Raw genomic sequence first — 27,071 nt, forward strand, 5'->3', positions numbered from 1 at the left:
ATTGAGCATGTTTGGGACTGGATGAAGCGTCGTCCTCTCACGCGGTCTGCACGTCCAGTACGAACGCTGGTCCAACTGAGGAGCCAGGTGGAAATGGCATGGCAAGCCGTTCCACAGGACTACATCCAGCATCTCTACGATCGTCTCCATGGGAGAATAGCAGCCTGCATTGCCGCGAAAGGTGGATATACACAGTACTAGTGCCGACATTGTGCATGCTCTGTATCCTGTGTCTATGTGCCTGTGGTTCTGTCAGTGTGATCATGTGATGTATCTGACCCCAGGAATGTGTCAATAAAGTTTCCCCTTCCTGGGACAATGAATTCACGATGTTCTTATTTCAATTTCCAGGAGTGTAATTAATACTCTTCCCAGGAAAAGTGGTTACTGCAGTTTCAATCCTACAAGCTACGAGAAAGAAAAAAAAAACAAGAAACTGTAGGTTGCATACAATGAAACTTTCACAAATTACCAATGTTACAATTAAAGAACAGCAAAAAAGAAAAGTCAGAATATTGGTAGATGGAAGTAATGTAGCATTAGAAAACCTACTGAACATACGATTAACGGAATTTCGCATAAAATGAGGAACATTTCTAGTGAAACTGGACAACTAAAACCTCCACTGTTAATCACAATGCGCCTAAAAATGTTGATATATAGAGTAAAAGGAATGCTACACTTGCTACAGTCAGAAGATTCGCATGAGGAAAATATTCTGGTAGAGTGTCATCAACTGAGAGCCTACCACTGTTCTTTATTTGAATCTGCGAGTTGATAAGACGCTATGACCCCAGCTTTTATGAAGTGAAAAATTGAATTGAATCAATGCAATCTAATTAACTTTATTTTAAGTTTTTTAGTGGCAACAACGATCACAAACCACGATTTAATTGAAGGGAACCTCATGCAGCAACTGTCCATGCATGTACAAGAATTCATCTTATAGATAAAATTCGTTCTACGAAAATGTTTTTGTTCTGCGTAACGTACAACACTTAATAATTTGAAAAATATTGAGACAGTTTGTTAGCTAAAATCACTTTCATGTCAACACTGACCCATGTTTTGAAGTTCAGCAGTGTCATAAACTTACCTGTAGAACTGAAAACCTTATTTGTATGACTATGATCTTTCCTTAATGCAGGTGATTCCCTCACTACTTTAATGCAATACAATGAGTGTCAAAGGCTTCGAAAACGCGGTTCTTGAATAAACAAGTGTGACGGTATGGAACAAATGAAAGGTTAACGTGAACACAACCAAGGGGATAAAAAAAACTTATAATAATTGCAAATTTTCCTCGCATGTGATCTAATGTTGAATAATTCGACGAAAGTTATCACATTTCGTATACATATACCTATTCAGCTGGCCATGTACTTTCAGATTACCAACTAGGTACAACAGACGAAAGAAAATCACTACATATCAGCACTGAAGACCATAGTATTATTTGGTGACTAGAAAAGAAATGAGATGAGCTACTTGAAGCCTTGGATATCTAAGATAAATCTAGATATTGGTTTCACCTGTTCTGAAAAGCTAAATGTGTGAAAAAAGATATTGGATTCACCTGTTCTGAAAAGCTGAATGTGTGAAAAAAGATATTGGTTGCACCTGTTCTGAAAAGTTGAATGTGTGAAAAAAACCGTTAAAAACGACTGAAAAATGTGTTGGGGAAAGAAATCTAATCTAAGTCAAGTACATATAGCGAAAGTGTGAAAGCCAGCATCCATCTCACAAAAATACAGAACGAAGTCGGTTGAATATGTGCAGTTCGCTATCACAAGACAAATCATCTATATCACGAGGGAGATTGGGCAAGTCGACATCAGAGCATCAAGTGAAAGTCCAAGACTGAGTCTTTGTCCGCTGGCCTTGCGAACCGACTCTGCCGTCAAGCTGTCAAGCTTCCTTTTACGCATCAAAGATTGACCGACTTGGTAGGGGATAACTTGGTTTCCACCCTGAGATGTACTCTTAGTGACTACAGTCCTTCGACGCAGACAGGTGCACAAATACTGACGTGAGCACAACTACGCCTTTCAAATCAGACTAACCTTAATATTGATAACTAAGCAACCAAAGAGTGAAGATGTTCATAGCACAAATGCGGTTCAAACCGTACAGTGCAGATGAACAACATAGGTGGGAAGCAGAAGCTGAAAATCGGTATTGGAAGAAATATCAGTCATTGTGTCTGTTATTTACTCTTGTGTCCAAAATAACAAAAGACAAATGAATATATATCAAAACGTTATCTGTACAAGGTTGATCAAAACTGCGGACCACCACGTATTTCCTATTGGACGAAATTTAAGCGCTATAAAAGTAATATTTGCACACGTTTGTCAATTTAAGGAATTTTATCGACTTATTAAACGTCTTTGTTGGATTAATTTTTAAAATATATTTTGGATTTATGGAACAAAAGGAAGTACAGATGTGAGTCATAGTCATAAATTAAAATCACAGAAATAAGCACATAGAAATAAGTGAAACTTCCCCTTTGTATGTAAAGAATGACAGTCCTGGAGAAACTCTGATCATCACTAAACTGACACACAATATTTTTAGCGAAACGCAATTTGACTTTCAATAATCCCTAAAAATTGTGGCCCTGACTAACAATAACGTATACCTGTTATGAATCACTTACCTCACAAAAATCTGCGTTACTCTGACTACAGCAATACAGCGAGCGTAAATACTGCCAGCTAAATAAAAGATTCTAACTACTGAAGGCACTAACTGCTGGTAGGTATAGTTAGCAAATGAAAGATTTTGATGGAGAACAAACAATGAATTTACATTAAAAGTGTTCAAAAGTCATAATATATATATCAGTTCATGACATCCAGTCTCGCAAATTTCCTTTTTCTGACGAACACAGGTCCAGATCGTCCGCTCTCAAAACTCTGGCATCTCTCTCCCCACATCCACCACAACTGGCGGCTCACCTCCAACTGCCCAACGCTACGCGCTATTCACATCCAACTGCCCAACACTACACAAACAAATATTCTAACAATGAGTCAAACCAGCCACAGACTGCACACAGCGCAGTCAGCGATTTTCATTCAGAGCACTACGTGGCGTTACCAACATAAAAACCTAAACAGCCTACTTACACAAGAAGAAGAATAGTCTCCTAAGTTGGGGTTTAGGAGTGGTGTAAAGTAAGTTTAGAGTTTATTACTTCACCGAGTTAATCGTGTCTCGAAGAGAGAAAGAATGTTAAAGACATGAGGCAAGCATTTAGTTCATTGCCACTTCCGTTTAACTCCCATTGAGAAAATCAGTGATGCAAATATTAGGAATTTTCTTTAGATCGCTAAATCTCTCTGGGAAAAAAAGAAAATAAGATGAGAGAAGGAAAGACAGTATGGTTGAATAAATTACGAGACAGGTTTCAAAACTTGTATTTGGAGGAAACACTACTTAAATATGCCAATTATGTAATTTCAGCTTAGTGAGGGTCACATCTGTTATATATTTATCTCATTCAGAACTTCTACATACAGAAACTGTAATAGAAGTGTAGAAAATTTTGAATACGACAACCTTTATAACAAAATATAGTTTGCCACATGGAGTGAATCACGCTAAGACATACACATAAAGACAATCTAGTGTTGAAACATTCTTTACAATCTCTCCCTCTCGTTCCCTTCCTCTCGCTTCCTCCCCCCTCCTCGTCTCCTCATTTCCCGTTTTGGTATATATTGGTTGTGTATAACACAAAAGTTGAAATGTGGTAACAGTATAGTAAAAGTAAGCTCTAACAGATCACCATAAGGACAGGAGAAGTAGAAATATGGGCAAGTATGCAACTGACTGTTAAAAGTAAAACCGATATGGAGTAGAAAATAAGAAGCGTAGACTGCAGCAAGGGAAATACAAGGGAATTATAAATGTGGGCGACGACAAGAGACAGTACACTCAGACTGATTAAGTGTAGTTTTGAGGAAATGAATAAAACTGTTATTGATAAAAGGCCAGGACGGCATTAAGAAGAATTTGTCAAGTTATTCCAAGAAGAAATGGAAATACGAATCTGAATTCAATACTACGGCCCTTGTTTGAAAGAACCGTGAAAATGAGTCAATGAAGATTCTTAGCAGCAGAATGAAGTTGTTACTGATACGTATGCGAAGGTCTTCAGTAGTACCTCGCTTCACTTGTGAGGAAAAATATAAGTGAATCAAATCATACAGTTATATCTGGCTAATGCACCTGGCTATACATACAGAGTCGGAAAAGCATGAAGGGTATTGCTGGGGAGGTTGTACTGAGATATAATTGTTTATAAAGAAAATGTATTCATTCTGCCGTTTCCTAGTTATTTAGCATTGAAGTCAGCCAATCACATCGTCGCAAATTGAAGCACTTAGAGGCCCTAATAAGCGATAATGCACAGATATGTAGGCCCGTGAGTTACCACTTGTTGACATGTTCATTACCAGTTAAAATGTGCGTTTTTAGGAAGTAATAAAATGTAAGTTAGATGCGCAAAAATTAAATCTGTTTGGTTTGAGGAAAGCGGAAGAAGAAACCGTTTGGCGACACCGCCGCTGGAAGGCTGGTTGGATATGCGTGCGCGACGTCCTTTTGTTTAACTTCAGTGCTAAATAATCCGGAAACAGCGCAACGTATCGAATTTTTTTCTTAAGAATTATTCCTCAACGCAACGTCCCTTACAACACCCTTAAAAGCGTCTATGACTGTTTCTTACCACCCCATACAGGGTGAGTCACCTAACGTTACCGCTGGATATATTTCGTAAACCACATCAAATACTGACAAAATGATTCCACAGACCGAACGTGAGGAGAGGGGCTAGTTTAATTGTTTAGTACAAACCATACAAATATGCACAGAAGTATGTTTTTTTAACACAAACCTACGTTTTTTTTAATGTAACCACGTTAATTTTGTTAGCACATCTGAACATATAAACAAATACGTAATCAGTGCCGTTTGTTGCATTGTAAAATGTTAATTACATCCGGAGATATTGTAACCTAAAGTTGACGCTTGAAACCTCAGACGTTCAGTTGCGTGTTGTAACAAACACGTGCCACGGTCGGCGAGCAGCATCTGCAGGGACATGTTTACGATGAGGATCGTGTTTACGAGTGTGGCTGTAGTGCACTGTTGTGGTTAGGTCTAGCTGTCGCAGTGTCCGTATGTAGCGCTTGCTGCTATTGTTATTCTGCATTCGTCTCCGCACGCAGACTAACTGTAGTACATCGTGTTACCAGACGTCTGTGATAGTGTAGTGTTGTAGGAACTGTGACCATGATGTATTCGAACTCTGAAAAGGCCGAGATGATACTCATCTATGGCGAGTGTCGACGAAATGCAGCTGAAGCATGCAGGGTGTATGCAGAACGGTACCCGGACAGAAAGCATCCAACGTGCCGCACATTGCAAAACATCTACCGCCAACTGTATGCAACAGGTATGGTCATAGCACGCAAACGAGTCCGTAACAGGCCCGTCACAGGAGAATCGCGTACAGTTGGCGTGTTAGCTGCTGTTGCGATGAACCCACACGTGAGTACACGGGACATTGCGAGAGCCGGTGGACTGAGTCAAAGTAGTGTCATGCGCATACTGAATCGTCACCGCTTTCACCCGTTCCATGTGTTGCTACATCAGGAATACATGTTGATGACTTTAATCACCGAGTGCAATTCTGTCAATGGGCATTAACAGAGAATGCGTTGCAGTTCTACCTGTTTACGGATGAAGCGGGTTTCACGAACCACGGGGCAGTGAATCTACGGAACATGCATTACTGGTCCATGGAAAATCCTCGCTGCCTCAGACAGGTAGAGCGACAGCAACCGTGGACTGTAAATGTATGGTGCGGAATCATTGGCGACCACCTCATTGGTCCTGACTTCATTGCTTGGGCCCAAACAGCTGCAACATACATCGCGTTTCTACAGAATGATCTGCCAATTTTGCTCGAAAATGTCCCACTGGAAACGCGTCGACGTATGTGGTATCAGCATGATGGTGCACCTGCACATTTCGCAATTAACACTAGGCCGACCCTTGACAGGATGTTCGACAGCCGTTTCGTAGGACGTGGAGGGCGCATAAACTGGCCAGCCCGTTCTCCTGATCTTACACCTCTGCACTTCTTTCTGTGGGGTACGTTAAAGAAGAATGTGTACTTTGATGTGCCTACAACCCCAGAGGATATAAAACAACGTATTGTGGCAGCCTGCGGCGACATTACACCAGATGTACTGCGGCGTGTACGACATTCATTACGCCAGAGATTGCAATTGTGTGCAGCAAATGATGGCCACCATATTGAACATCTATTGGCCTCACATGTCAGGACACACTCTATTCCACTCCGTAATTGAAAACGGAAACCACGTGTGTACGTGTACCTCACCCCTCATGGTAATGTACATGTGCGTCAGTGAAAAAGACCAATAAAAAGGTGTTAGCATATGGACGTAATGTGCTGTTTCAGTCTCTTCTGTACCTCAGGTACATCACCGTTCCATTTGAATCCCTACGTAATTCGGTGCTCTCCAATACACACGATCGAACAGCGGAGGAGTGGTACTCAAGCGTCAACTTTAGGTTACAATATCTCCGGATGTAATTAACATTTTACAATGCAACAAACGGCACTGATTACGTATTTGTTTATATATTCAGATGTGCTAAAAAAACTAACAGGATTCCATTTAAAAAAACATAGGTTTGTGTTAAAAAGCATACTTCCGTCCATTTTTTTATGGTTTGTATTAACCAATTACACTAGCCCCTCTCCTCACGTTCGGTCTATGGAATCGATTGGCCAGTATTTGATGTGGTTTACGAAATATATCCAGCGGTAATGTTAGGTGACTCACCCTGTATCTGTGTTCAAGACATCGAATTTCTAAAGAAGTGATGACGATCATCCATATCACAATTACTGGGGGTAACCCTGATCACAACGTTTTGATATATCATACGAAAAATGAAAGTTCCATCTATCCAGTCGTCGAAATCAAATAATTCTTAGAAATATCCAAATAAAGCAAAGCTTGTTGGTTGATTTGCATTTTGTATAGAATGTACTTAATGGTGTTACAAAGGGAAGACAATGAAGGGAGTGTACACTGCCGATTAGTGAGGGCTTAGTGTGTATCTGGTATGGAGAGCCTAACGATTGTCGACATGTATTATTGTCGCCATATAGATGATTAGCTTAACAAAGAAGCAACCAAAGTTGTAGACTGTTCCTTAGTGAATAGACAATTAAACGTTAAGGTTTGTTAATTCCTATACTTTATCTTGTAAAAATACTGTCAAATATGGACCTGTATACATTTTGACTCAATGACTAACATAGCAAAATCTGAAGATACAGCATGTCTCATGCAACAAAATAACTCAGGAAAAGAATACGTTTAACGTGGCGTTGACGAAGAAATCTTTGTTGATGGAACAGAATCTAGGTAGGACAGAGACGCTAATGGGCATCTCCTATGTCTTTCTGAAAGGAACTACCCTAGCATTAGCATTAATTGATTTTAGAAAATAACGAAAACCTTTTTCATTATAACAAGAATGAAGTTTTGACCTTACTCTTCCCGAATTGAGACCAATATCCTAACCAATGCAACATCTCACCCTGTAGGTAAGGAAAAAAAAACGTATGTTGTTTCAGTACGAAATCTCATTCGATTTGTTACCATAAGATAAGAACTTTGTAGCATACATTACCTAACGTCCTTAAAAATCACTCGCCGGCCACGGTGGCTGAGCGGTTGTAGGCGCTTCAGTCGGGTACCGCGCGACTGCTACGGTCGCAGTTTCGAATCCTGCCTCGGGCATGGATATGTGTGGTGTCCTTAGGTTAGTTAGGTTTAAGTAGTTCTAAGTTCTATGGGACTGATGACCTCAGATGTTAAATCCCATAGCTCTCAGAGCCATTTGAACCTTAAAAATAATTCAAAACACTGTTTCCGATACTAATCATAGAGTTATTGGAGAGATTCAGTTATCTAGGACCAAAATTTGAGATAGTGTATCGCTACGTTCGTCGAACTAGTTCTACAACTTGCGTAATTATACCGTAATGAGTACATGTCAAGTACAGCGTTTCCTTTGTGCCCCTGTGGACTGATATGGAAATGAAGGGAATGGACATGCCGAGTAACAGTATAATCCTCTCATAAAGCAGCGTGTACTCAAGGATAGACAAATGTCATCACCAAATTATATAGTACAGAAAATGATTTAATGCAGTGTACTGAATTATAAACTGGTATTTGAGAGCGGTACATCTGCAACTTTTCTCACTCAAGACATGCAATATTGTGTCACCGTCTAGATGTGTGTGGGCCCCATTCCAATACAGCCGCTCCCGTTCTGTGATTTAGGTTTCTGAGTAACAAGAAGACGAGTGAGTAATATTTTCTTCCAGGATGCGAGGGAGAAAATTTGATGAATGGTAGGTCACGACACACAGGTTCATTTTTTTTGTGAGTTATGCTCCTAAGTGCGTAGCGTTTGTCGTAGAACGGAGTGTGATGATCGTATTGTTGGATGTAACCTGCCTTTAACAATGCAGCCATAAAAATTCTCCCATAAACTGCTCTTCAATACAGCTATTATATTATTGCTCCGTAAGAGTCCTTTTATTGAAGCCTACTAAATCCTTCTCGAGCTTCTGGAGCAGTCCGCCTGCAAAAATAAAACTCCGACTCCCTAAGCAGTGGCGGCTCATTGAGAGACACTCTGGGTGTTCAGAAATTTTTAAATTAAGATATATATGAGAGTGCGAAATTAATAGCATCTGCTGTATAACAGTTATGCTGATCAACATATCTATACTTCAGCCTCTGGCAATAATAATAATAATAATAATAATAATAATAATAATATGTAGAACTTGACTGAAAAAGGAAGAATGGTTTTTTCAGGAATTTTGTTGTTTTGTACATCATTAAGTACAGTTTAAGCCTTCGTTACTCTCCGTTTCGCATTTTTGTGTAAGTGGGAGTTCTGGTGCTTTTTTACTTTTTCGCAAATGTAGAAAATCCCTAAATCATGTATTAGTTAACGATTTAACTTCTGGGCTGAAAATCATGCATTCTTACACTGCACCCACAAACGACTTATTATACACTTATTTGTTAAATGTTCACTTGTAGTCACACTTATTTGATTTTGTCACTTTCTCAGAGAACGAATCTTGTCTGGAATGCCCTAGTTACTTTGCGGCTAACTTTTCCTGGTAATTTTATTTTAAGTTAGCGCTTAATACAGGTTCAACAGTGTTCATCTTGACAATCTACAGTAAAGCCAACTCCAAACACAAACTGATGCTTGCTGAAATGATTAAAATCAAGTAGCACTTTCTACCAACGAGATCACTTGACTAGAATACAGATTAGACTCCGTGAGCCATAGGGGCCAAAAGCACGCCATCTTCGGCCCCCTATTAAAACGAATATTAGAGAAACCAGAGAGACAGCTTTTCGCTAATGTTCAAATATATGTACAATGGTATGCTTACAGAACAGCTAAACCATAAGATATGTCAGAATCACGAATAAGTGCTACAGTCTTGCAAACAACGATGATGTGCTTTACGCTTCTCAGCGCCTCAACTGGATTACTCTATCATAAAATCCAAAACTTTGTGTACCATATCTCATTCAGAAACCCACAAAATGTTCTCTTCTCTGAGTATAACTGTAGTATTTACTGATGTTCTATTTAATTTTGCTATTGAGTATAGTGTGTGAATTCGCATATCTGTGGAGCGTGTTACCACCCAGCAAGGGTTTGTGACGAACGTAGATATAAGGCTGCTGTAATGTGCTACCACCTGGTGGAACTTACATATACAGGGTGTTTCAAAAATGACCGGTATAATTGAAACGGCAATACAAACTAAACGAGCAGCGATAGAAATACACCGTTTGTTGCAATATGCTTGGGACAACAGTACATTTTCAGGCAGACAAACTTTCGAAATTACAGTAGTTACAATTGTCAACAAAAGATGGATCTGCGGTCTGGGAAACCCTATAGTACGATATTTTCCACATATCCACCATCCGTAGCAATAATGTGGCGTAGTCTCTGAATGAAATTACCCGAAAGCTTTGACAACGTGTCTGGCGGAATGGCTTCACATGCAGATGAGATGTACTGCTTCAGCTGTTCAATTGTTTCTGGATTCTGGCGGTACACTTGGTCTTTCAAGTGTCCCCACAGAAAGAAGTCACAGGGGTTCATGTCTGGCGAATAGGGAGGCCAATCCACGCCGCCTCCTGTATGTTTCGGATAGCCCAAAGCAATCACACGATCATCGAAATATTCATTCAGGAAATTAAAGAGGTCGGCCGTGCGATGTGGCCGGCACCATCTTGCATAAACCACGAGGTGTTCGCAGTGTCGTCTAAGGCAGTTTGTACCGCCACAAATTCACGAAGAATGTCCAGATAGCCTGATGCAGTAATCGTTTCGGATCTAAAAAATGGGCCAATGATTCCTTTGGAAGAAATGGCGGCCCAGACCAGTACTTTTTGAGGATGCAGGGACGATGGGACTGCAAGATGGGTTCCCCATATGCGCCAGTTCTGTTTATTGACGAAGCCGTCCAGGTAAAAATAAGCTTCGTCAGTAAACCAAATGCTGCCCACATGCACATCGCCGTCATCAATCCTGTGCACTACATCGTTAGCGAATGTCTCTCGTGCAGCAATGGTAGCGGCGCTGAGGGGTTGCCACGTTTGAATTTTGTATGGATAGAGGTGTAAACTCTGGCGCATGAGACGATACGTGGACGTTGGCGTCATTTGGACCGCAGCTGCAACACGGCGAACGGAAACCCGAGGCCGTTGTTAGATCACCTGCTGCACTAGCTGCGCGTTGCCCTCTGTGGTTGCTGTACGCAGTCGCCCTACCTTTCCAGCACGTTCATCCGTCATGTTCCCAGTCCGTTGAAATTTTTCAAACAGATCCTTTATTGTATCGCTTTTCGGTCCTTTGGTTACATTAAACCTCTGTTGAAAACTTCGTCTTGTTGCAACAACACTGTGTTCTAGGCGGTGGAATTCCAACACCAGAAAAATCCTCTGTTCTAAGGAATAAACCATGTTGTCCACAGCACACTTGCACGTTGTGAACAGCACACGCTTACAGCAGAAAGACGACGTACAGAATGGCACACCCACAGACTGCATTGTCTTCTATATCTTTCACATCACTTGCAGCGCCATCTGTTGTTGAAAATTGTAACTACTGTAATTTCGAAAGTTTGTTGTCCCAAGCATATTGCAACAAACGGTGTATTTCTATCGCTGCTCATTTAGTTTTTATTGCCGTTTCAAATATACCGGTCATTTTTGAAACACCTTGTACTAGTAGTTGAGTGCTAAGGGATAACAGTGCACACCACAAACCTTGCAGATTGTTTATCAAATGCGTATGTATTTGGCCCAAAAGGCAATTACGTCACACCAGTCGCACATGCGCAGAAGCTCCTTGAAATGTCCACAAGTGAAGGTGTATTCACGACCCTGATGCCAAATTTAATCGAGTCTAGTGGAGTAACATGTAGCACAGCGTGATAGATTTAGTGCCATGTATTTCAAAATACTGCATTTATATGACGTTAAACAGTACTGAAAGAAAAATAGCCACTAAATCCGCAATGTGTCAAAAGTTAGGGTGTTCGCTTTCTCTTACACAGCGGCTGCCTCTGCCTCTAAAATAAAATACATAACCTATCAGAAACTAACATATTATTCATTACAACAAACAGAAGTAGATATTTAATGCAATAGGTGTATACATCTTGTTAATACGCGTGAATATTGATAAAACTGACAAAATGCAATGATGGTTTCCTGACTGAAAATGAAGGAAAAAGGTCCTATAAACATGTGTCGGAAATGTATCGTTGTCATAGATGGCGCTGATGAATCATGGTTCCTCTGACCAGGAATCGTGTTTTCCTTGTGTGCTGCAGACTGTGTGATTGACGCAGCATGCTGAAAGTAGCTGAATGGTCCGATATTCATGTCGGGAACAAGCCGAGATGGTATTTGTGTACCGTCAAGCATATGGAAACGGTCGAGAGACAGCACGGCTATACCAAGACAAGTGCCCCAACAGACAGCACCACATCTCAAGCGCTTTTCAGGCGTTTGTGTGATCGTGGGTCCCTTCAGGCAGAGGAACGTGCAAGAAGGTGGTAGGCTATGAGTATAGCAGAGTTCGAGGACCGGACTATACAGGATATTGAGACGAAACCTAATATAAGAGCCACGCAAGTGGGCCGACAACATTGTGTACGCCAAAATATGATCAGATGTATCTAACATGACAGCCGCTACTTTCCATATCACATGCAGTTCCAGGAGACCTCTATGAACATCTGTTGTGACGTGGAGACGATGCACCTCTGTACTGTTTTCCAGGAAAATTTTTTGTCGTTATACGTATATCGTCCATTTGCCGACACAAGTTCACAGGACCTCTCTTCCTCCACCTTCAGTCAGGAATCTGTTCCAGCAGTTTGTATGTTCTATTAATGTTCACCCTCTATAAACAAAGGGTCTTTTCGTTTATTATATTCAGATTATTAAACATTATTATTAATACCTGTAAATTTTATTAAAGCTCAAATATCCTATGTTGACTGACATACTATACAAGATAATTGTATGATGTACTTGCACTTATAAAATCTCACTCTACTCATGTTGGTCTCAAGTGAAACACGGATATGCGGCATCCTTTCTCTGATGCGAAGGTATTCATGATGCCGCTGGCATCAATAGATCTAGCTCTCTCATATGGGATACTAAGGGGGCTGAGTTCACTAATACTGACATGGATCATAGAATTCGATTAATAGTTGAAATTCAAGCTTAGAAAATGATAGTCCAGAAGGAGAAACAAGTAAAATTCCGTGCGTAAGAATGGGCCTCTAGCAGCTACGATTGAATTCTCTATTACTAATAGTTCTGTTAGCTCAGCTACAGAGACTAATGAAGCTATTTCTTTTTTTATAGCTGTTTTAAAACCTATTTTCTAATGCACCACATAACTCCTACTCATATTCATTTTTAAGAAATCTCGTCGTCGGAAGTGAATTTAGAAATTTTGGAAAGTAATTTTGAAGAAACGGTTCACATTACGCATACCGTTAAATTTGCTTTTTAACTGGGCTGAAATAATGTCCAAATAGCCATGAAAGCAATGGTTCTGAAATATATATTTCGATTCAATAGCCGCTTCTCCTGACAGAATTCATCAAAAGGCTTTTTTTTTCATTTTTCGAAGTATTTTTTTTTCAAATGTGAATGTAGTGCCCAATTTCTTTGTCAAAGTTGTAGCTGATGATATCGCCTCTTCAGAATGTTTTCGATAGCAGCATAATTGTCGTCAATTGCATTCTGAAGAGTAAAAATGTTCTACATTTTTCGATTACATAATTAGAGATGATAAATTTATATGTACTAAACCCTTTGATTGCAGCACTATCTGAAAAATTCAAATTCCTCTAATTGGCTTCTCCAAACAACAGATTTCTTTTACTTCCCCTTTTTTTTTTAGATATCTGTATTATTTTTGACAGAGCATTTTGTACATGGACATTAGCATAACGAAAGGGCTATAACACCCTGGTATATCGAAGGCCAAGGTGTTGGGCAAAGCTTTTTAAGGAACAAGGAGATATCAAAGTTTCCCATGTTTTAACATTATGACTGATGAAAAGATACGTTTTCGCTGTGTCGTAAGGTATGACTTCTTGAATTCCACAAGCAGCATTGTTAAGTATTAGATTTAAGCTGTGGAACATTAACATAAATAAATATCGGAGCTCTTTTTGCTGTGTCTCGTGTTGTATCTATAATAAGAGAAAGAAATGGGGCAGGATTACACCTCCATATACATCATAATCCGCAAGCCACCTAATAGTGTGTGGTGGAGGGTACTTTTTGTACCACTACCTGAACCGTCCAACCCTGTTCCACTCGTGAATAGCGCATAGGAAGAATGATTGTCGGTAAGTTTTCGTATTCGCTCTAATTCCTTGAATCTTCTCCTCATGGGCACTATGCAAGACGAATGTGGGGGGAAGTAATAGGTTGTTGACTCTTCCCAGAAAATGTGTAACGTGCAACAAGCCGTCTGGACCATGTATATTCGCAAATTTACGATTTTTTCCTTTTTTAGATCCTATTTAAAATGTTTTAAACTCCTTCTGTATAGTAGAACATATTATGCTAACACAATTAACCTCTGTGATAAAAAAAAAAAAAACAAATTTCATGAAATTATTCTACTACAGAAAGATAAATTTTTGATTATGTGGATACATTATCTTATTTGTTCTATTATGTTATTGAGTGAATTCCATTTTCTGGAAATTATTTGCGACTTAATGTTCTGCATACAAATGGGATGTATTTCACTGAGTAAACATTTTAAGTGGTGGCAGCAAGGCATCTTGTACTATTAAAAATGAAAATTATGTACAAATCAGTTTGTCGTCTATGTTATTTCAAGAAACACGTCAACCCATAAGGTTTCCAGATCTACAAAAGAATCCGGCTTCCAAACTGAAGAAATTCAAGCAATGGATTGAGAGAGATCCTTAAAAAACAAGATGAGTATTTTTTAAAACTCCCACTAGAACTGGCCAACAATATTTTAAATCCTTGAAAATTTGTTATAATTAACGGTCTTCCAATTGTTCATAACAAAGGAGGTCGTTAAAGTGGAGCCATTGTGACCAGGATACTTGTCTGTTTGGATTTTTGACAGTATTCATGTTTCATGTTAGCAAAAAGCATATAATTGAGTTGCAGAGTGGAACGATTTTAAATCAAATATAATTTTAAAGTATAGCTGCATAAGGAGGATATGAGATGAAAATCAACAAAAACAAAACGAGGATAATGGAATGTAGTCGAATTAAGTCGGGTGATGATGAGTAAATTAGATTAGGAAATGAGACACTTAAAGTAGTAAAGGAGTTTTGCTATTTGGGGAGCAAAAAATTGATGATGGTCGAAGTAGAGAGGATATAAAATGTAGACGACTGGCAATGGCAAGGAAAGCGTTTCTGACGAAGAGAAATTTGCTAACATCGAATATAGATTTAAGTGTCAGGAAGTCGTTTCTGAAAGTATTTGTGTGGAGTGTAGCCATGTATGGAAGTGAAACATGGACGATAAATAGTTTAGACAAGAAGAGAATAGAAGTTTTCGAAATGTGGTGCTACAGAAGAAAGCTGAAAATTAGATGGATAGATCACATAACTAATGAGGAGGTATTGAATAGAATTGGGGAGAAGAGGAGCCTGTGGCACAACTTGACTAGAAGAAGGGATCGGTTGGTAGGACATGTTCTGAGACATCGAGGGATCACCAATATAGTACTGGAGGGCAGCGTGGAGGGTAAAAATCGTAGAGGGAGACCAAGAGATGAATACACTATGCCGATTCAGAAGGATTTAGTTTGCAGTAGGTACTGGGAGATGAAGAAGCTTGCACAGGATAGAGTAGCATGGAGAGCTGCATCAAACTGTCTCAGGACTGAAGACCACAACAACAACAACAACAACATAATTTTACATAATAAATGTTGAGAAGTTTTGGACTTACGTAGTTGTAAAGGTTGAAGCATTGTTACTAAAGTACTGATACTGCTACTCAATCCAGGACAACAATAAGCTAAGTACCAATTAAAACATTTTTTTTCTGTTTTCTCAGCACAGTGCCGTGCGAACATTGTGACCGTTGTTTGCATTGATAATATGCAAACAAATTTATAAAGAAATGGATTGTGATCAGAACAATGAAATAAATACGCTGGGCCTACCAGCTTCAACTAGTGACATTAAACAGGATGAAGTTGATAAAGACTTGGTTCAGGATGTATTAGACAATCGTCAACCAAAACAGTTATTAGATAGTAGCTTGTTATATTCGAGTCGAGTCTATGAGAATCAAGAACAGTACCAAGTGAGTGAAATAATGCAGGATGAAAAACTCAAACAGTTAAATTTACAAGACATTTTTATGCATTAATGTCATCAATAGAAAAAATAGTAAAAAACTGTTAACAATGAAAAAATAGTAAAAACGTGAAAGGCCAATAATCTCAGGATGTAATCTCATTAGAACATAGCTTAATGTGAAAATTTTAGATATTAAAAAAGACTTAGTTGGTGTGTTTTCTCAAGTGGAAACTACAGAGGAATATGTGAAAAAAGTAGAAGGGAGAGTAGAGGCATCAGAATCCAAGATACAGTCATTAGCGACAAAAGTAGGGGAAGCAGACAAGGACCTCTGATCTGAGATAGGTGCTGTCGTAGCTAGATGTACAAATGCTGTTGGAGACACTAGTAAACAAGTAGTAACTTTAATAACCAAGTTAAATGAAAAAAATAGGCTGTTGCCTTAGATGTAGATGAAAAAGTACAGAAGTTAGCTGAGATAAGAGACTCAAAGGTGTCAGACTTACATAGTGATGTCACTATTACCAAAAAACAAGTACAACAGTTACAAGATGGGGTTTATCTAAAAACATTCTGCAATGTAGGACTCCCAAGTTTTTCTGTTATGCCGCTGAAGAGTTTCCCTGGTGACAAGCATTTTCATCTAGTTGATTTTATATAACATTGCCATGAGAGTTTTCTCCCTGGTCTGAGTGATGAGTTAAAAATTAACTTTATTAAAAGATCATTATAAGGGGAAGCTCTGTCATGTGCCAACCAAGTTGACTGTAGCAGTTTATCCATAGATGAACTTGAAAAGCATGTTTTGAAAAGTTTTGGTCTCATACTGAATAAGCAAGGATGTAGAGTGAGTTTTTAAATGGTCCAATGTACAGGGAGCAGAGCGGGGGTATGAAAAAGTTTTCCAAAGACCAGACAGTAAAACTTGCATGCTTTACCAACCTTTTGATGAATTAACTCAAATAGATGCACTTAAGGGTAGGCTACCAGAAAGAATTCAAATGGTTAGTTTATGGGCCACTTCAATCTGCAGACCAGTTCCTAAAGTATGTAGAAAATTTGGACAGGTCATGCAACAGGTTTGGCCAACATAGCACTGATTTCAGGAGGCCAAACTGAAGTAACCACAATCATAGCAGAAATACTAATAATAATGTCAATTTTAACCAATGACATAACAACAAATAATTTTAAAAATTATCAGGATGTAGGACCAAACAGTGGGGACCAACATTTTTATCAGAATAGAAATTCTGGAAACAGAAATGGTGATGGGAATTTAGGAAATAGAGGTGGACTGTGGACAAATAATAACCAGCCCCCCCCCCAATATGTGAGACATAATGATAGTAAAGGTGATAGGTTGAACTGAAACCCTCACAGTTGGCGGAAACATTGGTAAACAGTCATTTTTTGACAATAAACAGAAACATAAAACCAATAAAAGACTGATTATGTAAAATTCAGAGAGTTAAAACCTATCTCAGTATTTTCTGAGTACAAAAGTCATGTAGGAGTATGTTTTCCCATTTGTGGTGAAAAACGTTTTTCGATTATATCAAAAAGATAAGATAATGGAATTTTACAAAATGTTCAAGTATATGAAATTATTTTGAACATCCTAAGTAACCAGTAACCACGAAAGTGTAAAAGGTTGTATAATTGTAGGAGTAATGAGATTAGTACATGTTGTATAAACAATTTTTGGTAAATTTTGAGGACATATATGGTATATATTAGAGTGCACTTTAGATACATAATGTCATGCACTAGTTTTCAAAGTGTTTGTATATTCTAACAAGTGAAAGTACAGTTGCTAGTGAAGTGTGTTTGAAAGTAGTGAAATGATTATTTGTAGTGTTACCTTTCTGAACCCTAATGTTGAAATTACAAGATTTGAAACAGTAATGAGTTGTGCAAGTAATGCAATGTCTACAAACAGTAAAGTAAAAAAAAAACACATACAAATAGTGTGATGTCTGTTTCTATTGTTAGAGGAAAAGCTACACCAGTTGTGGGGTCTGCTGCTATGTGATGTTATTTTGTGAGGTTGATGTGTTATGTAAGATGAAGTAGGTTGTTTTTCTTAGGTGATGAAGTTTTTAATGGTGTAATAAGGTGATATGAGGTGGTGTTATTATCTTGATGCACTGAGGAGGTATTTGGTGTATTTAATGAAGTATTGATGTACTAGTGATGTAGTGAGGAGAATGATGTAGAATGACGTTAGATAGGGATTGGTTAGGAAACCTGTTTTTTCTTACTGTAGAGAAAAATTAATGAAAGTCACACATGTCAGAAGGCTTGTAATGCAAGTTGTTTTTGATTTGAAGTAACAGATGCAAGTAAATAGTTATATTTATGCAGTGAGGTTCGTTCTATGTGAAGTGTGGCATCTTTTGTAATCAGATGACATGTCAGTGATCTGCACACCGAAAAGTGATTAAGCATCTTGGTCATAAACATGGCACTTGAAAATAGGAAGTACACTGGAGAATATTTTTAGTAAATTAACAACTACACCTATACACCACCACATATTTGTACACTATTGACAGGTAATGAGAAGTGAAAACTGTTTATTTCTGAACTTAGGAAAATTTTTTCTACTTACACTGAACCCTATAAGGTAAGTCAGGATGACACATCTGAACACTTGATGGTTGATGTATTCAGTGCTCAGAGGCCTATATGAATTGGACTACTTATTGCATCAGACTATACACTTGACATATGACTGTTTCGTTGCTGTCTCTGAAAATATGATGAGAGGTGGGCATTACTTTGTTACTTTTCTGAAAACATTTTACCCCAGATGGGAGACCCTATACTGAATTTGTCTTGTGCATGATGTACATCAGGTGTTAAAACTATATAGTGACTTATTGAAACATGTAATTACCAACATTTATCTCTACAGAAATTCTAGTTTTTAAGTATTTCAACAGAACCATATCCCATACAATGGCTTGTAAATATCTTAGTGCTATTGCATTTTTTTCTTTGATGTTTTGGTGTTTAAGTAACCAGCTAAGAGTATGGGGGGTGATTCTTGAAAGATACAAACTGGTACGGAGACTACTTTGCCATTGAATGCTACACCCACACCCCATAAATAATGCATAACATTTGTATCATTTTTGTAAATATCTTGAAGATACTGTCTGATAATTAGTAAAATATGTATACTATTCTTTATCTTGGAGCTACTGTAAACAGTTCAGAATGCACTATGCAATTTTACATAGATGTCTATGACACTAAACTCTGAAACAAACAAATCCTATCTTCACTGAAATGTGTAAAAGATATAATGAGAGTTACTGAAATCTGTGGGCATTTGTTTCCCAAAAAATTGATACATAATACATAATTTTGTGTATTATGTAAGTGGACATTTTCCAGTTCTATCTAGCTTAAGTGCCTTTTCAACCTGAAATGGTACTCACATTGCAAACAACCCCATGATCTGGGGACGACATTTTCATTTTTGAGCTTTAAGAATTAGTTAGATGGCATGTTTTTATGGGCATTAACCATAGTGCTTATAAATGTGTTATTTAATTGATTTTATATAGTATCCTAAAAGATGAGTTGAACCAAATTGATAGTGAACTTGGCTGTGTCCTTAAACATGGTATTCTCAACTGAATGTGAACGTAAATTGTCATAAAGAACTTTTAGATACTTGATAGATATTACCATGTGGTATTCCCAATTGAAGTTGTGCCATGTTAGCACGCTGGACTTATATTTAAACTATTATACACATAATCTAGTATTCTGGATCTGAGTAGTGCTCATGTAATACATAAAACTTTATTAAATGCTTTCATGTTATAGTAGTGTCTATGCTGCTCACAGTATTTCATGAATTACTGACAATGTAAAATGGTATTGTAAGCCATGGTAGTGCCAAAAAGGCACAGAGAACTTGCTTCTGATATATGGTATTGTATTTTACAGATATGATGAAAGTAACAGAAAAGACTGTTTTCAAAATAGTATTAACTTTTCAAACATTGAGTACTTTAGGAAGTCAAGTGTAGAAGAGAACAAATATTTATCTTATTAGTTTTTGAATCCAAGTTCAAATTCAGTAATTGGTGAAAGTAAGTTTTAGTCTAGTTACCCCTGATGCATTAATATTTCCTTTTAAGTGTTATGTCTTAGTAAAAGTATTTTCATTTAACATTAACGTCGCTAATTAGTATTGTTGCTAATTAGTATTTGTACAAAATTCAACAGTTTAATTACATCTGAGAAAATCAAATTCCTTTTTGTGAGGAGTAACCCTTTTAACATTTTTTTTCAAGATGAGTTAGTATTTGGTTTTGCCTAAGAATTTGCCAAGATTTTTTTCACTTCAAATCAGTTAACTTATTTTGATGTTCCTCTGTTATTTTAAATTTAGATTTAGAGAGCCTTATTTATCTTACAGTGTCTCATGAAATATTTCACATATGTGATTAGCTGTGGCCACTCCTAAAAAAGCAGGACCATCAGCAGAGTGAAGAACCAACGGACAACACCCTCCAATTCAGCGCGCACCAGACGCCTCTTTTTATCAGCCTGCAACTATTAATGCGACAGAAACATACAATGATATTTCGTAAACACTTCTGCAAATACATGCTCAACTTATGGAATATGTAAACGTCATTAATGCCTGAGAAACTTTCTCTTACAGTGGAATGCGAGCGAAACTCTCAGAGGGTGTGTAGCGTGCAGTAAGCTGTGTGGACCATGTATATTCTCAAATTTACGATCTTATGCTTTTCTCGACCTTATTTCAGATGTTTCAAATTTTATACAGTTACTGTACTATAAAAAGATAAAGTTTTGTTTATGTGAATATATTATCATAATTGTTCTATTCTGTTGTTGAGTGATGTCCATGTGACTATATCTTTAATGCTATTCTTTAGATCGGTGTTAAATGAGTACCAGCTAGTTGTGTTGTCTGGCAGGAAGAAAGGAAAGAGAGATGTAAAGTTTTTCTGGAGTTGCATACAAATGGAATGTTTATCGCTGAGTGAACATTGTAATTGGTGGCAGCTAGGCATCTAGTACTATTAAATACGAAAATTACATACGAATCAGTTTGTCGTCTATGTTATTTCAAGAAGCATGTCAACCCATAGGGTTTCCAGACGTACAGGAGAAACTGTTTGCCAGACTGAAGACATTCAAGCAACGAATTGCTGGAGACCGTTAGAAAATGAGATGAGTATTTTTCTTGAAACTACCGCTAGACCCAGCCAAAAATATTTTAACTCCGTGAATACTTATTACAATTAATGGTCTTCCAATTGTGCGTAACAAAGGAAGTCGTTAAAGTGTTCTCTCGGAATTTCAATAGCAAATATCTCTGTGATCCACAACGCCTGTCTTGGAACGTCTACCAACAGAGTTTGTTAAGAATATCCGTAAAACTCAAGTGACAAAACGCGCCGCTCTTCGTTAGATCTTACCTATGTCTTCTGTAAGTCCTACCTGGTAGGGATTCCAGACAGATGAACAATACTCAAGAATGGTCGAACAAGCACCTTACATGCCACTTTCTTCGTAAATGAGTTAAATTTCCTTAATATTCTTTCTTTGAATCTGAGTCTGGCATCCGCTTTTCCCGCTATTAATTTTATATGGTCATTCCAGTTAAGGACGCTGTGAACAGTTATTTAATGTCATTAATAGTTTGTAACTCCTCTATATGGAATTGGGCACTTATTAGTTAATTTTGAATTGAAAGCCTAAGGTACTGTGACGTATGTTTTTCTTTATTTATAATACCTCGTTATGCCAGAACATACCTTGCGAGAAGATCTATAACTGCTAATAAGTTTTGCAATTTCCTTCCTATGTCCCCGAAAAGCTATTTTATTGTGCGGCAGTGTTAACGTGACATTAACCCCCATGGACCAGTTACCAAATGTTCCCCGGTTTTCAGTGCTCTTTAGTTCTGAATGCAACCCCGCGCCAACTGTGTTTGCCTTACGCCACGAACTGCAAACAGCACATGCATTCAAATTTCCATAACTAGATTCGTATCACACTATACTTTTGATCAGGCATCTCCAGTCTCTCCAAACTGATAACGATAATTATTTACCAACACGATTTACAACAAACAGAATTATTTTTAGACGAGTTACACAACCATTCTCTCAAAAGTCTTATGTTCTGTCCATGTGAACCTTTCGTAATATTTAGAGGAGAAAGACCTGTTTCCTTGTTTCGCGTCTTTGGAAGGTAGACGCACTGGCTGATAAGGATTTTGTCTAATGAAGAACTTTTTGGTTTCATCATCTCATCCAAATGATAATCTGCACCATCATTTACAACTATCCTGTGACGTTGATAGACTTATATATATTTATGGAGATTTTGTTAAATCTTTTTCGCTTTCGCGACTGCTGTTATCACCCTTCTATTCAAAAGCGCACTCATTTTTGACACTGAAAACTTTCGTAACTGTTGACCTAGCACTATCACTAGGGAGAAAGAGAGAGAGAAAAATTACTTAGACAATTTCTTGTTTCTGATTCTCACTTCTTCCTTTTTTGTACACCATTTAGATGTTCAGTCTAACTTTACAACGTTTCATTTTCTGTAAATTGGAATGATTAGTTTGCTGGTGAGCAGTCTTTCGCCTTTTCTGGCACATCACCCCTTTTGCGCGACACTATCGATTACATGGCTGTACTAGGATCTTTGCCCCTGTTGTGATCTCGCGGGTGTTTTTGCGCTCGGGGCAATTGGTGTTGGACTCGCTACGAGGCGCAAGGACGTGCTTGCGTGGACGAAAACCACGCGTGCTCGTTCAGCAGCTACACAGCGGGTCTACCTCGTAAGGCGGTTGCGAGTTTGTGGTGGACCTGACTGATGTCAACTCCAGGCGCTGCTCGCCGCATTGCTTTGGTGCGTGTTCTTCTCGGAGAGGCACATGCCTGGAGACCATCTCGGACAACGCTCTCCATCGAAGGAGTAAGTGATTTTGGTGCCTTCGTTTCGTTGAACGATTTGCGTTGCAGCGAGTGTAATTGTTGCTTGGTTGCCCTGATGTATGTGTTGTTGTAGTACGAGCAGCCGGCAGATTGTGTAACCACATGGAGACCAGCACCTTCTATTTCCTTTTAAAAATCCGATGGTTGGATTACCATTAGAAATCCGATTAGCTCGAAGGTGTTTGTGCTATATATATGGGGGGGGGGACAGTATCCAGCAGTTTACGTACTATCTATATGAGATTTTCAGTGTATTTTGATTACCATCAAATCGACGTACCTCGTATATTGCTGTAAAATTTTGCTCACTTCTATTGAAAGCACTTACTAAGTTATTAGTAAAGACACGTATTCTGTAAAGATAGTAATTTGTATGTAGTTCGTTTACATACGTAAATTTATTTGAAAGCACTCACAAACTTATTACTAAAGTCTCGTATTCTGTAAAAGGCAATCATTTGTATGTAGAAATTTATACGCGTACATTTATTCGAATGCACTCACTGAGTATTAGTAAAAGAGCATTGATTCTTCATTGATTTGTTGTTTTTTGATCTCTTAACTTGTATTAATTGATGTTTGGTTGGTGTTTGCCGTGTCTTCTGCGGTCTGTTTGTGTTCCAGTTTTCTGCGAGTTGGATTTTGTGGGAGCGATGCCACGTTCCGCTTCGGTGCGCAGAAGCTGTGACGTGCCGTCTATTGGGAAGTGACTCCCGGTTGGGCCGCAGGGTTTAGGTGTTGCTTCGGACGGCTAGTCTGCTGCTTCCGGCATTTTACGTTGTCATATTTTGCCCAGGGCAGCCTGGCGTCAAGGCCCGTTTGGTAAACATTTAACGTTTTTCATGTACATTTAAAAAATATATGTTTTTTAATTTGCTTGGGAATGAATTGTATTAAATTGTAACTTTGTGCTGCTTGTGTTATTTGGGTTCTTAACGAACTGGTGTGCGTTTAATAAATCACTTTCATATTGCAAATTATTGCCTTTTTGAAATAAATGATCTTTGCCACATTTCTTCAAATCTCTTTCCGATTCTAATTTATTGTTCCTTTAAGTATTGAAATCTCTGTGGCTCATCTCTTTAACTAAGTTTTGATAATGGTAATTTGTTGCCTTGCTTGAGAAGCAAGCTACCTGTGATGTTTTGGTATTGTCTTAAGATGGCCACGTGTTGATTGTCCCTTAGCTGTTTTATAAATATTATCTTTGAATAAATTGTTGATTTGGTAGTTGTTGTGTTTAAGGAGTGACATTATATGGGCCTTGATCTTCCATGCGAAGTGGACCCCTGATTCCGACTTCCTCAGTCACAGCTGGGTTAAGACAATGCAAGGCTTACATGAGTTTCAGTATCGTTTTTGTGATGAACACGAAACTGTGGCAGGCAGACAGCATTGTCCACTGCCGAGCCCCGGCACGTCACTCTCACACAGCAACAATCCTACAAGCAGAACATCTCAGTCTTATTGCATAATCGATATTGTTGTCAAATAAAGATGGGACCAAATCTAAATGCTTATAAAAATGTGCCTAATACGATCTCAGGTACACTACACATCAAGAAAGAATGATTTTGTGCCTAAAGGTGAAATTATGGTATACATTTTCATTGTTGACAGAGTTTTTAACAATTAAAACACGCCGCTCTTTTCGACGACCAAGGAACTTACTACAAACAAAGTGTTACGAGAGATGGCAAGGACAAGCATTATGTACACATACTTACAGCTACGCTAAACTCAGCTCAACGTTGAACTATTCTATGAAACCGTTTTGATCTAACCATTTCTGTGCAGAATGGAATTTGACTTGACTATTTATCTTATGGATGTTTCTGTATATTTGTATGTATTGTATTTTTGTGTGACTTTCTGTTCTTAAGAATAGTTATAATAATAATAATAATAATAATAATAATAATAATAATAATAATATTTTATTTGCTTTTCTGCTGGACGCTAAAGTACCTGCATTGCCATCACTAACATTACGCCGCAATTCTGGAGACAAGGTTGTTCTAGATATCTGTATTCTTCACCCATTTCACAACTGCGGCGAGTATGAGCAGTATTGGGACGCCAGATGCTGTGGAGTGAAATGAAAGGACAGCACGTGATACAGGCCAAGATTTCTCTACAAGTGGTGTGTGACGCATGGGAACAAGTGGAAACCGCTTAGGGTGGTAGCTTCACAGACACCAAGGAGCAATGTGGTGACTCATAGGGGTGGAAGAGAAGCGTCAATAAACTGAAAACGATTAACAACTGTCTATGAGCAGTAGAAACTTCCATCATTATTGGAATCGCATATTACTTCTGGCAAGTGGTATAAGTAGGAAAGCTAGTATCGCTCTGGTACGGCAGAGGAGAAAGCGAAGAATTAAACAGGGCCCCTAAATGTGTGATGTCGCTCATCGCTGATTTGTCGATCTCCTCATTCGTCGGCGGACGCCTGGGCATTGAGCCAAACAGAGCTTGGATGGCGCGTATAGGTACAGCTGTCCATGCGGCTTCAACACGATACCACAGTTCATCAAGAGTAGTGACTGGCACACTGTGACGTGCCAGCTGCTCGGCCACCATTGATCAGACGGTTTCAATTGGTGAGAGATCTGGAGAATGTGCTGGCCAGGGCAGCAGTCGAACATTTTCTGTATCCAGAAAGGCCCGTACAGGACCTGCAACATGCGGTCGTGCATTATCCTGTTGAAATGTAGGGTTTCGCAGGGATCGAATGAAGGGTAGCGCCACGGGTCGTAACACATCTGAAATGTAACGTCCACTGTTGAAAGTGCCGTCAATGCGAACAAGAGGTGACCGAGACGTGTAACCAATGACACCCTATACCATCGCGCCAGGTGATACGCCTGTATGGCGATGACGAATACACGCTTCCAACGTGCGTTCACCGCGATGTCGCCAAACACGGATGCGACCATCATGATGCTGTAAACAGAACCTGGATTCATCCGAAAAAATGTTTTGCCATCCGTGCACCCACGTTCGTCGTTGAGTACACCATCGCAGGCGCTCCTGTCTGTGATGCAGAGTCAGGGGTAGCCGCAGCCATGGTCTCCGAGCTGACAGTCCATGCTGCTGCAAACGTCGTCGAACTGTTCGTACAGATGGTTGTTGTCTTGCAAACGTCCCAATCTGTTGACTTATGGATCGAGACGTGACTGCACGATCCGTTACATCCATGCTGATAAGATGCCAGTCATCTGGACTGCTAGAGATACGAGGCCGTTGGGATCCAGCGTGGCGTTCCTTATTACCCTCCTGAACCCACCGATTCCATATTCTGCTAACAGTCATTGGATCTCGACCAACGCGATACGATAAACTGAAATCGCAATAGGCTACAATCCGACCTTTATCAAAGTCGGAAACGTGATGGTACGCATTTCTGCTCCTTACACGAGGCATCACAACAACGTTTCACCAGGCAACGCCGGTCAGCTGAACGCCGGTCAACTGCTGTTTGTGTATGAGAAATCGGTTGGAAACTTTCTTCATATCAGCACGTTGTAGGTGTCGCCACCGGCGCCAACCTTGTGTGAATGCTCTGAAAAGCTAATCATTTGCATATCACAGCATCTTCTTCCCGTCGATTAAATTTCGCGTCTGTAGCACGTCATCTTCGTGGTGTAGCAATTTTAATGGCCATTAGTGTATTACATTATTTAGAACCAGCAAAAGTAAATTCTACAGAAGGCTTCGTAATTAACTCTCAGGTAATTAAAAAACTGGATATTGTTTCGACGAAATGCTTCACCTGGTTACAATACAGGGAATTGAGCACACAGTTTTAGTCTAAGAAGTAGGGAGGTTGTTATATATCTGAAGTCTCCTTGGGTAAGATATATGAAGTTAAGGGCAGCATAAGGTTACTACGTCGTCAGAAACAGCTGTGAATTATTTACGTGAGCCAAAGTGAAAAATCAATGGGAACGCAAAAGCGAGGCCTTATAAACTATGTCGCGTCGAATTGCACCACTCAGTTTATCTGCTACCGGGAGTCTTCTCGTGTCGAGTGTCGACCTTGT

This window comes from Schistocerca gregaria, chromosome 3 (assembly GCF_023897955.1).
Source record: "Schistocerca gregaria isolate iqSchGreg1 chromosome 3, iqSchGreg1.2, whole genome shotgun sequence".
In the NCBI taxonomy this organism is placed as follows: domain Eukaryota; kingdom Metazoa; phylum Arthropoda; class Insecta; order Orthoptera; family Acrididae; genus Schistocerca; species Schistocerca gregaria.